Here is a 14,067-nt window from a genome sequence, read left to right as displayed (position 1 = left end):
TGGCATCACCCGAGCCATAAAAGTGTGACGTCCCAGTGCTCCAATGTCAGTTTCTTTTTTTCTGTACCCTTCAACACGGATCCAGAGAACTATTTTAGGAATCACTTGTGGTGTCTGGGTCTGAAGCACAATTCCAGATGGTTTAGGAAATGTGGCCTCATGCATACCAAAGCCATCAAATAGCAAGAGGCCAAGCTGTACATGACACAAGCCTCAAGCTGGTTAAGATCAAGGTCCCAACCTGAGGTGTAGTTGGATATAACATCTCTCAGGGCCTTCCCACCTCCTCGCAGGATTCTGGACATTCAGGATATCATTCTGACCTTTCAGGAGGCGCCTTTTCTTCTGGTTCTGATGGACTTCCTAACATCCTGTATCCTGCTGGTCACTCCTGTTCCTTGATAGATGAGTTGCCTTCATGATGCTTAGGTGTCCAGTGGGCTCTACACTGGGGTGTGCAGATGAATACTATCAGGAGTTCTCCCTGGAGGCAGCTGTAGATTATCAGTAGTGGTCCCTGACATGAAGCCCCTTGCGGATGCTCTTTCTACCGTTTGCCACCAATGGCCACTGTAGCGGTCATATGGGGTGCCCCAGATGAGGTGGCCACCTGCAAACCATGGACAATCTTATAGGTTATTTCTTGACCGTGTCAGCCTTTTAACATTTACCGGTTTCCACCAGCATGTTTTGTTATGCCACAGTGGGGACTTGACTTGGTGCTTATGTTCTTTTTTTTTTTTTTTTTTTTTTTTTTTTTTTTTTTTAACCTTTATTGTACAAAAATGCTCACAAATACGGGCCTACAACCCAGCGGGCCGGCCACCACATAGCAAAAGCAAAATTAGCAGTACAAAAGTATCCACAGGATATGACGACAAGAACGCAGGAGATATACCAAAAGCCATAGAGCAATCAGCATGGACAGGATATGTGAAGGTTGATTTTTTTTTTTTTAATGGGAACGGGGAGCACAGGATCATGACTGGCAGTGAGTCAAACAGAAAGGGAGGGGCCGTGGTGAGCCGCGATCTGGCGATCATGGAAATTACAGGATAAATCCAACAAGAACTAAACATATCGGTAAATACAGTCCCAACAGAAGTACCACAAGGAGAGGCAATGGCGCTCGCCGTCCCGCGCCCACCCACCACAGCTACAGCTCGACTCAATAAACAAATGTAAAAAGATCCCATCGTATAAAACAATACGGTACACACCCCAATAAAAGGAAGGAAATCCCCCACGAAAGAGGGAGGGGAAGGAAGAAAGAAAGAAAAAGGAAAAGGGAAGGGACTCCTCCTCAATCACGCGCCCCCCGGCGACGAAGCAGGAAAACATAAACCGGTACACGGCATCCATTAAAATCGGTAACAGAACACGCAGTGAGCCATAATCACAATAGGACCGGAAGGTCAGTGCATCAGAAACACCCCAGGGGGACACATGACGAGAAGGAGCCCCGAAAAAGAGAATACATAAGAGCCATAGAACAAAAAAGGGGAGAAAAAAAGGGGGGGAAAAAGACCCCCCAAAGTGACAGACCCCCCCACCCACCCTGCAAGCCCACCCTGCACCCCCGCAGAAGGCTATGGCCTACCCCCCCGCAGCGTGCCTGTCGCCCTAATTAGAACCCGAAATATAGAAGAGCAAAGGCAAGACGGAAACAAAGACAAAAAAAAAAAAGGGGGGGGGGGAGGGAAAAAAGGGGAGAAAACGCACGGGAGAGGGCCGAGGAACAGAATTATCTGCACCCACCCACCCGCCTGAGAAAAAGGCAGAGCCCTCGGGAAGTCAAAAAGTATCAGGATACACTCCAGGAGCACCACAAATACACACATAGTCATACCGTTACATGCCGATCATCCAACCAGTACAAGACTACCGCACACAAAGGCAAGTTCGTCTCAGCCCTGTCCTTGTTTGTCCAAAGTTGTATCCGTCCGATTCACTAAGAACCAGACCGCGAAGAACAGAAGGCAAAGAACAGGGAGATCAAACGGCAGTCCAGATAAGACACACGGAGTAGAACCCAGATGATCCAGAGAAGTCAGAGAACATCGCTCACAATGCAGGCACAGTGTCAGGGACAGTTCGAGAAGGGCCGACCCAGCCGGGCCGGCACCGGAGCCAAGGTCGGTCAGTCGAGGCGAGAAGAGGCAGAAAAAGTCATCGAGTCCAGGCCAGATGGGATCCGGCCCCCGGACCAGCGGCGGAGGAGACAGCACAGGACAATGAAGGGCAACGGAACCCCGCACATTCACAGACGCGGCAGCCACCGGGCCCACGCTTCCCAGGATAGTTCCAGCCGCACCCTGCAACGGCGAGGCCGCACCCAGTTTAGGGGACCCGAACGGCCCGAAGAGAGGATCCACCTCCAGGGTGACAACGGGTGCGGCCAGAGAAGATCGCCAGGAGCGTAGGGCGTCCAGGATGTCCTCAAGTGTAGGAAAACCTTTACAGTATCCGGAACCCGGGCCATGCGGCGGGCCTCCAGCGCTCGTCCAGGCCCGGCTGATACAGGCAGGGTCGGCCGCCATCTTGGAAGCCCGGCGGGGCCGCGGCGGCCATCAACCCCCGTCCGGGCAGCAGCGAGGCAAATGAAGACCAGCCGACCGGCAGCAGGGCACTCCAGGGCAGGAAGGGGGGCCACCAGAAGATGGGGAATCGCCGGCTCCCCAGTGCCGCCGGTCCCGTTCTCCGAGTCCGGGCGGAGGAAATCAAAATGGCCGGACCGGAGAACAAAGGGGGGGAGCAAGCCGAGTATACGGTCAGCCCCGTCAACGGAAGGCAGCGCCTCCACCCAAGGCCACCGGCCCGCCGGAGCCGGCCAGCAAGCCACAGCCGGCCTCCACGCACAACGGCCTCTACGACCACGTCCACTGCGCCATCAAGGGCCGCTCATCGCGCTCCGCCCCGTCCGGGCGCCGCCGAGAAGATCCAGGCCAGCCTGCTCCGGAGGCCCCGAAGCAAGCGGGAGCGCCGAGCAGGATCCACGGCACCCAAGGACAACCGGAGCAAAAGGTGAGTGCCTGCAAGGTGTCTTAGCGCTACAGCACAGCAAAGAGGACTTCCCGGGGCAGGATAACAGCAGGATAGACGATAAAAACAGGCAGGCGAACGGAGCCGAGCTAAAACGCGGCCATCTCGGACGCGAGCTTGGCTCCTCCGGTGCTTATGTTCTTGATGTGCTCACCTTTCGAGCTTATGCACAGCTATTATGTGAGGTTTCTGTTTTCCTTAATGTGTTTACTTTCACGCCATGACAGTGAACCGCCGGTGCTCTCAGTGCAACCACTGATTACCATCTTATTACTGGACCAGCTGGTGCTTTCTGCTTGGACATCCTTATTGCCGAAGGTGTAGTCTATCACATTCCCACATGCAGGGTAGTCTATATAGTCTGCTTAATGAACGCTGTACAAACATTTATTTCCAGTTGCATGCAGACAGGCATATGAAATTGATCTTTAATAATAGAAATGTTTCCTTGTGAAAGTGTTCCCTGATCCAGCACACAAGTGGAAGTAGTATTTAATGTTTATGATGTAATGAGATTCTCGTAATGAAGAACTCAAACTTCAAGAGAGTAAATTATCATTTACCCCTCATGCTAAAGTTGATTCTGCGTTATTAACTTTTTATATACACACAACCATTTTTTTCTTGGTGACCGAGGTCATATAGACTCTTATTGCAAGGCATATAGATTTTTTTTTTAAAGCATCACATTAAGTACATTTAAAACCAGCTCATAAGTGAAACATAGCACTATAAATAATGTTGCATAACAGCTGTCCCAAATCAAGTGTGAGTAGTGGATGCAGTGTACTGGAGTACTTGCAGGTGTCTCCTCTTTTAAATGCTACAAAATGAGAAACAGAACTCAAAGAATAAACCTGGTCTGGATGTGCTATTAAATGTAACATGGATCATGTGGAGATCACTTAAGTATTTTCCAAGCCTGGCCGACATTGCATGTGTCTGCTGTGCAGGGGGCCATGCACCTCTACCTTAATTGCACACTCTATGTTGCTCTCTCCTACCTGTAACAATATACTATTGAAGTGGGTTCAGTCTTTAAATTACAATCTCCAGGAGTTTTTGCAGTGAAGCGGAGTATACAACAGCATCCTCAAATGCATACATTTATTTGTGTGTACATTCAACTAGATAATCGGTTCGACTAAGCACAGGCCATGCAAGGAGTCTCAGAAGTGTGCTCCTTACCTAATACACTGACATCATTAGATGCTTATGCTAAAAAGTCCCCAACCGAAATAACACAGTAGGAATTCTTAATCTGAGGTGCCCTTAAGGTCTGACTTCTAGGTGCTCCCAGTCCCAATTCCTTCATGCCTATGTTTACCAGAACTAAAGTGAAAATCTCCCTATTAATTTAATTTTACTGATAACTCCGAGGCAAAGATAGGATTAAATCTGTTAATTCTCATGTTAAGGCGATGGAACCTTGACCTGTAGCAGCCTTGCAGGTTAGGATTAAGTCTGTTAAAGCCCACGTTAAGGCCATAGAACCTTGACCTGTAGCAGCCTTGAATCCGGTCGTAGCACTTACTGTTTTCTTATGTCCGCATGTTGGTGAAAAAACATCCATTTGCAGTGGTCTACTTGCTGCAAGCACTAATTTCATACCTTTTCTTTTGACAAACTATTTCCAGGGTAAGGTATTGTTTCCTCCTTCTCAGTATGTGGTGACTAATTCTGGGTTACGTGGCAAAGGAGGCCATGATAATGATAATTAATGATAACATCCATTTGTTATAGTTACTTATCTTTGTATGCTGCTATAGGAAAGTGTCCCTTTTTCATGGTTAACCCCCACTTTTTGCCTGACATGTGATGCAACCTGGCTTGATGTGCCCTGGGTCCATGCCAATCTGGTTCCCAGGGCTTAGGTTTTTTCCCCAAAACTGTACGTTTTTACTCACAATTGGCACATCTCTGTCCACAGGTAAGCCCCTTGTAAAAGGTACCAAGGGCACTGTGACCAGGGAAGGCCTCTAAGGGCTGCTGCACCTATTGTGCAACCCTTAGAGGACCTGCACTTTAACACCCACACACTGCCATTGCAGGCTGCGTGTTTTGGTGCAGAGAAAAGTGAAGAGTCGACATGGCACACAAGCCTGCAACCCACTGCCTGAGGCCTAGGTAAGCCACCTCTCTAGCAGGGTGCGGACTCGGCGGATTCGACCCCGGCGCCGACTAGTTCGGCTACAGGTTTTGGAGGTGTGGTGTCGTCTAGGTGCGGCCTTACGGGGTTCCCCTCTTCGACCCACGGCGACCGTGCCTCACTGTAAAACCCCGCGGGGTTCCCTGTGGTATCGCAGGAGGTTGTTGAGACTCATGGTTCGTCCCCGAGTCCCCCTCGGTATTCTGGGCAGGCAGCTGTCTTACCAGAGGCCGAGCCGACACCTATCTGACGCCTTTCCTCCACAGCCCTGGCAGCGCCGTGGGTGGAGGCCTGGACCCGGGGCGCCTTCCCGAGTCCCTCTCTGTCCTCTACGCAGGTGGCTGCCTTGTCGGATGTCGGGCCGGCGCCTTTTCGGCGCTGTTCATTAGCCGCTCTGGCTCCGACCCCGCCCCTTTCTCCTATGAAGCACTTGGTGGTGGAGGTCGACTCGGCACCCCTGATGGCCACTTCGGCGACGATCGAGGGCACACACTGGTGCCCATGGCGTCTGGTCAACGACTCTTCTCCGGATGTCACTTACTCTCCGGAGGCTTGTCGTCTCCTTGTCTCCTCTTCACCGGAGACTGGACGCTGCGTCGTTGCCTTTTCCCCAGCGACTTCCAGGTAGGGCTCTACGCCGTCTCTGCGGCCAAGGCCCCCTGACCCTCTCTTCCGCAGCCCGCTGTTGGTTGCCCCGCAGGCTTCTCCGCCTTCCTCGGAGACCCCTCTGGCCCCCCACTTGTCCATGGTTCTTCCATCCTACAGTGGCTGGCCGTTTCTTCCTCCAGCTGGGCTCGGTGACGGGCAGCTTAGTTTGCAGCCTTTGCCTACGGAAGAGTTGCTCTCTCCCCCGCCACGCCCTACGGAGGCGAGTGTTCCCTTTGTCCGGGCCATTTCCACGGCCACTAACATTTGGCAAATTGGCGACCCGGTCACTCATCTCCCAACGGACCATTTGTTGGAGGTTCTCCACCAGGGCTTTAGTGGAGGGGAGCTGCTTCTTCCATTTGACGCTTCACTCCACAACACTCTTCTGGGGGCCTGGGGGTGTCCTGCTACGGGAAATCCAGTGCCTCAGCTGCTCCTCCACCACCACTGTACTGCTCCACGCGATCCAGCCTTTATTTTTCCCCACCCTTCTGCCCAGGGCCCTGTCCTGCAGACTGCTTTTCCTTCCTTGCCTTAAGTGTTGCTCCCTCCGTCACGGGAGGCCCGGTGGTTGGACTCCTGGAGGTGTAACATCTTCGCTTCCACTAGTTCTGCTTTGCGCGCGCTCAACACACTTTGTGTGTTGGCCAGGGCCACCTCCGGCCTATGAGATTCCACGTTGTCCCTTCTGTCTCGCTCCTCACATGAAGGTGTCTGCGCTGATCCATGTACTGGATGGTCGGGAGTTAGCTGTATTTATTCTCCGTTCGGCCTTGGATGTTTCAGATTCTCTCGGCCATACTATGGCGAGTTCTGTGGCTCTCCGCCGCCATGTTTGGTTGCGGGATAGCGTCTTTCCGGAGAATATTAGGGAGCGTCTTGTTGACCTGCCTTTTGATGGGATTCTTTAATTTAACACCTACGAGGACTCCGCCATTCAGCGACTCCTTGCGGGGCTCCATCCTCCTCCCCCTCCGTAAGCTTCGGCTTGTAGTTCCTTAGGTGCCTTATGGGAGGCTTTTATCCCACCTGTCTCTTTGGGCCTAGTGTTTTGGTTGGCCCGTCTGTGTGTTCGGTGTGGCTTGGAATGCCTTCAGGGTCATTAAGTTGTCCCCTCTGTATTTATTTATTTATTTATTTATGCGTTTTTATATAGCGCAGACTTTACCCGAAGGTGTCGGAGCGCTTCACAATAGGAACAGAACTGATACATGAGAACATTACAAGTGAACGAAATACAAAAGCAAACGTTACATTACATGAGGCAAAAGTGACAATCGTGAGCAAACAAAATACAAGAGGTAGCAAACGGTGCATTACAGGAGGAAAAAGTGACATGTGTGCAGGTTACAAAAAGCGTACAAAGTACAAGTAGAGGTATAATACTGCAATAAATGGAAGACACTCAAACATAATAACAAACGTTACGTAGGCAATGGTGGCACTCGTGCAAGTATCGAAAGCAAAAAAAAGGTAAGAGGTAGCAAACAGTGTGTTACAAGAGAAAAGTGATGTGTGCATGTTACAAAAGAGTACCAAACACAGGAAAGGGGTAGTACTGCAATAAATGGCATTCTCTCAAACCACAAGGACACACTGGGAAGGCACTTCCATAGTCATGGAGAATAGAAATGTTCTATACTAAAAGGTTTTCCTTCAGATAATAGAGAGGGCATGAATTAACTTTGGAAGTTTCTTTGAAGGAGGAGAACTTTGAGGAAGGCTTGGGAGGAGGTGGTGGTCCAGAGCTGCGGCGGAAGTGAGTTCCAGATTCTCACTGCGTTGCCTGAAAAGGATTGGGTCATCGATCTTTCCTTCTTGAAAGTGGGAGGTTCAAGCAGTAGATTTTCCGCATTTCGTGATGGTCTAGAGCCTCCAGAGAGTTTCAGTTTATTCACCAGATAGCGAGGAGAGGAGGAGTGCAAGGCTTTGTGGGTGATGCAGGCAGTCTTGTAGATAGATCTTGCCTCGATGGGAAGCCAGCGGACGGTGGATAACATGGGTGTGATGTGGTCGCTTCTTTTGGCCCCATAAATGAAACGAGCTGCTGAATGGAGAACAGACTTAAGGGGGGACAGGTGGGATTTGAGAAGGCCAGTAAGAAGAGAATTGCAGTAGTACAGTCTGGAGAGGACCAGCGATTGGACCAGGGTTTTAAGGTCATGCTCTGGGAAGAAGCGACAAATCCCCCAAAGAAGGCGAAGTTAGTATCGAGCAGACGTTGCAATTGAATTAATGTGGGAGAGTAGATTTGAGTTTTGTGTCGAGTATGACACCAAGGGATTTTGCGCTGTCGACAATGATGGGTTTATTGTTCAGTAGATTCATCTGGTCCATCCATGTTGAACCGGGGGAGGAGAAAGTGAGGAGAGGGGGAGGAATTCAGTTTTGGAGGGATTCAGAATCAGTTGATGTGTTGACATCCAGTTTTGAATGGAGTCCAGAGTAGAGCTTAGGACGGAGAGATCGTGAGTGGAGGCAACCTTGAGGTAGATTTGAGTGTCTGCGTAGAGATGATAGTGGACCCCGGATTTACTTAGGAGATTTCCAAGTGGTTCCAAATTGAGATTGAACAAAGTGGGTGCAAGTATGGAGCCTTGAGGAACACCTTGACCCACCGCCAAAGGAGATGAAAGACTGTCCGCTGTTTTGATAATTTGGGATCTATCCGAAAGGAAGGAAGCAAACCATTTAAGCACAGTGCCCTCCATGCCCATTCTCTGTTGAAGAGTGTTGAGGAGGGTGTTGTGATTGACAGTGTCAAAGGCTGCAGAAAGGTCAAGGAGAATTAGAAGACAAGACACCCCCCCCCCCCTCCCCCCCCCCCGAATCAAGTATCCGCAGCGCGTCATCAATCACATGCAGCAGGGCTGTTTCAGTGCTGCAGTTTTGGATGAAGACGGACGGAAAATTGTCAAGAAGATCATTGTCCTTGATATGACGAGAGAGCTATTTCGCAACACATCTTTCTGTGATCTTCGCAAGAAAGGGTAGGTTAGTGATGGGGCGGAAGTTGTTGTCATTCGCATCAGCAGTGGGTTTTTTAAGTAGAGGGGTGACCTGCCCAGTTTTGAAGAGAACAGGCAGGGAGCCTTGACAGAGTGAGAGGTTGACCAGAGTGGTCCAATTGGGAAGAGAATGGGTATAGAAGTCAATGGCAATGGCACTAGGGATGGGGTCAAGAGAATGGTTGGAGGGCTTTGTTTCGAGGATGCACTTGAGGAGGACATCTTCAGAGATGGGGTCGAAGTTCTGCCAAATGGTTAGTGATTTGCGCTCCTCTGGAGGGGTAGGATGAGCGACCTGATCCTCAAATGATTTCACTTTTTCGTCAAAGAATACAGCGAAATCCGCAGCTTTCTTTGTAGAATCCTCCAACTTGGAGGTTGGGGGAGAGCAGTTGGTATTCTTGATGAGATCAAATAGTTTTTTGTGTCTATTTTTGGCTGAGTCAAGGAGGGTTCTGAAGTGTGATGCTTTCCCTAGGAAGATGTGCTTGTGGTACTTGGATCTTGCCGAACGAAGCATGGCCAAATTATCGGTGGAGGGCGCTTGCCTCCATTGTTTCTCCAGGAGTCTTAGGTGCTTCCTTTCTTCATAGAGGGATTTGTTGAACCAAGGTGCTGAGGGAATGGGCCTTTTCTTTTTGCTTTGGAGAGGAGCGACGTTATTGATTTCGACTGCAAGGACTGAGAGGCATTGGGAGGTGAGATCGTCAACATCTAGGTTCGGGTCTAGCCTTGGAAGTGACAGCAAAGCTGATACTGTAGGCTGCTGATACAGCTCTTTAGCTTTGTGGTGTGTGTGTTTTTTTGGGCTGTTAGTGAAGCCGTATAGGTCCTCAGGTTGGACCATCTGTGTGTTTTTTTGGGCTGATTGGTAAGCCACCTGTGGTGCTACCCACAGATCCTTAATGTTCTTGACCTCTGCTGTGGGTTTTTCCCTAAGAGGTGTTCCCACGTTTTGTTTTTGGACGTGTCATACCCTAGGTGGAGTACTTGTAGCTATTGTATAGCTCTGCCCTAAGCAGGGCGGGTGTGGATACCTTCTCGGGTTCTTTGCCTTTCCTGGCGTCACTGTATACCTCTTGGTGCGGTTCTTTTTCTTCCGTCTTCGCTGCTCTAGGTTCTGTCCTGCTCAGTATTCAATGGTGTTTCTATCCTTCGTCTACAGGGCTTGCCTGTCGTGCATTCTGTCCTTTGTTCTGTTCTGCGGGATATCTGCTTCTGTGTGTCTTGCCTTCCCTCTTCAGCCTCTGGATCGCCGGACCGACTTTGGTCATGCCGTCTACAGCGTTGTCCCCACCTTTTTATCCGACATTTCGGCCTGATCTTCTGCTTTGTGTTCCAGGGGGGCTAGGATACTCCTGGTGGTCTCCTGTGTTCTGGTTGAGGGCTTTAGGTCTGTACTACATATTTCTCCTCTTCATCTTCTGGCAGGTCCCACTTCTTTCGTAAGTCAGGTTGTGCCACTAGGACGGTCCTTCACTGGGGCTTGTTCTGGGGTTCCCTTGCCTCTACCTTCATCTTGCGCTTCGCTTGCTCTGGGCACGCTACTTCATAGTATTTACCAGCTGCTGGCTGCACACCCCTGGTCGTTATGGTCCACCTCCATGGGCCTTGGCGTGTACCTGTGTGCTCCTGCCCCTTGCTCTACTGGGGCTTTGTGCGACTGTGGCTTCCTTTTCACGTCTGCGCTTCTCAGCTGGGGGGCTGTTCCTGCCTTGTCCGCTGCCTCTGGGCTGATGCCAGTTCGGCTGTCCCCTTCGCTGTGTGTGTGTTCTCCTGTTTCCACCTCTTCTCCTTGCATTTTGCAGGCGGTTCTTTTCTTCCTTTAGTACTCTCTTGGTGCTGTCTGTCTCTCCGGAGTTTCTTGCGGACGCCCTTTGCCCCTCTGGTAGGCTTGTGGTGTCCTGGCCTTCACTTCTCCTTGTTCTTGCTTACTTCTGCTTGGTAGGGGCTGGTCCGTCCTCCCTGTCCCTATGACACATTTCCTGTTGGGGCCCTGTGTTCTTCCAAGCTGGTGAAGTTCTCTTGCAGCCCCTCCCCCCCCTGGGTATGGCATGGGTATATATTACACGTCAAGGAATCTGCTGCTAGTAGTCTCTATCAGATGTACAAGTTACTTACCTTGAGTAACGATGTATCTGGCAGAGACGATTCTAGCCGCAGATTCCTTCACGGCCTGCCCTTCCTCCCCGTTCTGCGAGGACCTTCAGCTTGGTCTTCTGCACTCGCCTTCCTCCGGGTGGCTTGTCTTCTGCGAGTGCTCTCTTTCACTTCCTCCCTGGGAAGGTGCTTTGTTCTGTTTATTTGTTCCACTGTTTCCTTTCTGGTAATTGGACGGTAGGTTCATGTGTACTTCTGCTTCCCTACACCCTGTGTTTTTTAGTGTGGGGCCTATTCATATTCTCTCTTTTTCATTGCTTGGGGTTTGACTCCTCTGCTGTTCTCTGGGTTGTGGTCTCTTGGCTGTGCCTGAGCCCATAGCTCTTTGCAGGGGTTACGACACTCCTTGATGGTGTTGCCTTGGGGTACCTTGTCGTTACTCATATGTTCTGGGGTTGTGGCTCCTTCACTGTTATAGATTGTGGTTGCAGACTTTCTGTCGTCTGCCATGACATTTTTCATGTTTTTTCTGCTTCCAGGGAGGATATTGCCTTCGCTTACAGGGTTGCTTCTCGGAGTGGTGCTCTGCTCTTTTCCTTCCATGACTTTGTGACACAGTGCCTGGCACTGTCCCTAATGGTGCTGTTCCTCACCATTTGCTTCTTCCCTTTCTGTTGCTCCTGATTTTTTTCGCACACCGTTCCCATACTCTCACAGTTTTGTTTTTGATGGCTCCGTGTTGTGGTGCGGAAAAGTACTCCCGAAGAAAACTGATGTCAGCGCGCCGGGGTGAGACTTATGTGACCTCGCTGACGTGGCGGACATCGTCAGGGCGGAGTCACGTGGTGCCGCACCCTGGCGCGCAAAGATGCTGTGGCAAAAAAAATCCGGATTCAGTCTCACGCCTGGGGATAATTCTACGTTAAGGAATCTGCGTCTAGAATCGTCTCTACCAGATACATCGTTACCGAAGGTAAGTAACTTGTACATTAGCATTTGTTGATCGGGTGCGGCATGTTTGAATCTTTAAAGCAGTGGACCCTTTAATGTTGAAAAAAGAATGCTGAATTCCCCATTTGTTGCCGCCAGCCCTGTCTGTAGCCTTCGAAAGGTAACAGTGGCTGGGCTGAACCCAGTATCCTAATCTGCTGCCCTGTAACTTCCCTGCCTACGCTCCCCTTACCCCCGCCCTTTCCAATCTGGGTTCTGCTCCCGGGGGTGGCCTCCACTAAGGTCCCAGGTCCAGCCACATCCCCCTCCCTTTGGGGAGGGGGATGATGGCCGAACCAAGGGGCATACTACCCCTTCCTCATGAGCTCTGCCCGAGCTTGCTATGTCCGCATTCTCTTGTCTTCCGGGTGCCTCCTGCCGCCTTCCATGTACAAGGTATCTCAGCAAGCCGCTGGGTGTGATCTCTGTGGCCCGCGTCACTGGGCCTGCAGCCGCCCACTATGCAGTCCTCCTCTTGCTCGCCTGCGCTGTCGGCGGGGGCGCAGCTTATCCTGAGCGGTCTGTAACTCGTCGGAATTCCGCCTCGGCAAGGGGGGGTTTCAGCCGTCCATGGCACCCCTCCCTCCCTGCCCTAGAGGTCGGGCCCTAGCACAGCAGTATTTCGCCACAGCCTCCTCGCCCAACGGCCCAGACGGTAATGAGGCAGCTAGCGTCCAACCACACCAGACCAGTAACCAATGCAATGGGAATTTAGGCATAAAATCCAATGATGTTTCTAAGACCTCGGACAGCCTTGTCTCGACGCCCATTCATAAGGTTCTCAAACTGGGAAACTCCCATATTGTTTGTAGTAATGTGCCCTGCTGCGTGCAGCTCGTTGAGCATCTATTGGACGGGCATCCATTCGTAGCAAAAAAGCTGTGCCCTTGTGAATTACGCCCTATGTAGTATCTTGAGCTAGATAAGCCTAAAGTTTGCCCATATTGCTACCTCGCCGGGATAGCGGCATGCCTCCCCCCCACTCATCTTTTTCCTGTCTGCCAGGATCCCCCTCCCATCTGTCGCTAAGGACTCTGAGTGGTGGGGTGCTATTAGCTAGCAATGTGTTATATACTGCTGATATGGCTTGCCAGTGTAGTGTTTACATACCACCCTAAACTCTAAGGGGCTCACCTCTGTGCGACCTTCTCGGTGTGGGCTATACACCGTGTATGTATCGGAGTTGCACTTACCGCAAATATTGACTCCCTGCCAATTCACACGCTGTCTGAAGTACCTCAAAGGGGATCGGGCCCCAGGTAGTCCCAGACGTCCCGCAGCTTTCAAAATCCCCAGGAAGTCCCATTTTGTTCCCCCTGTACTCCTTCCAGTGGCACCAATGCTTCGGAGTCCCAGAGAGGCGTTTCCAAAGTAAGGATGGCCTGCCATCCATTATGTTTTGTGGCTCTTCTCCAGACCCTGATTAGCATGGCTATGGGGGAAGGCATCAATTTCCCCTTACCATATTACTGCCTATTTTAGCTCCCCAACTCCATTTCTCTCCTAACTGCTGCTAAGGATAGCTCCCTGTGATCTGCGAACAACCAATCATTGATAACTACAAACTGAGTCGCCCAGTAATATAGAGGGAGCTCCGTGAGGGCAATACCTCCTTCAAAAACCTTTCTAGCCAATACCAACATCAGTATTCTTTGTGCTCCGCCATCCCACAGTAGCAGCCTCGTCATTGCCCCCACTTATTTGAAAAATCTGTCCGTAATCTCAAAAAGGGATTTCTGCAAGGCATACGGAAATTTGGGTAAGTGTATAATTTTGTATAGCACTCCTTAACTGCAATAGTGGTAGTCTACACCCACGGCCCTCCTGTAGTCACTTGGCAGCCTGCTCAGGTGTTATCATAGAAGAGCTGGCGGTTCCTGGTCCCGTATATACCCATATATCTGAACCCCGCTCCTCGATAGGAACCGCGCTTCACCACGTCTTCCTGAGCTGCCAGATTTAAATAATAAGGTATTAAAGATATCCTATATTCTATTAATGTTTTTTCTGGCTCAGCTAGGTATAGGAGGACATCATCTACCCACGAGACCACACCCTCCCACTCGTGTTCCCAGCGGAGTCCTCTCACCAGGGCATCCATGCGTATCCAGCTTGCTATTGGTTCTTTGG

The 14,067-nt window shown here is 50.8% G+C and overlaps 1 protein-coding gene across 2 annotated transcripts in view; it reads left to right on the top strand.

The window, feature by feature from the left end:
* MED15 (mediator complex subunit 15) overlaps positions 1–14,067 on the top strand; it is an 800,982-nt gene that overhangs the window by 697,090 nt on the left and 89,825 nt on the right. The window lies entirely within an intron of this gene.

The sequence above is a fragment of the Lissotriton helveticus genome, chromosome 11, assembly GCF_964261635.1.
Source record: "Lissotriton helveticus chromosome 11, aLisHel1.1, whole genome shotgun sequence".
NCBI classification, from domain to species: domain Eukaryota; kingdom Metazoa; phylum Chordata; class Amphibia; order Caudata; family Salamandridae; genus Lissotriton; species Lissotriton helveticus.
This window is presented reverse-complemented; position numbering and strand designations above follow the sequence as displayed.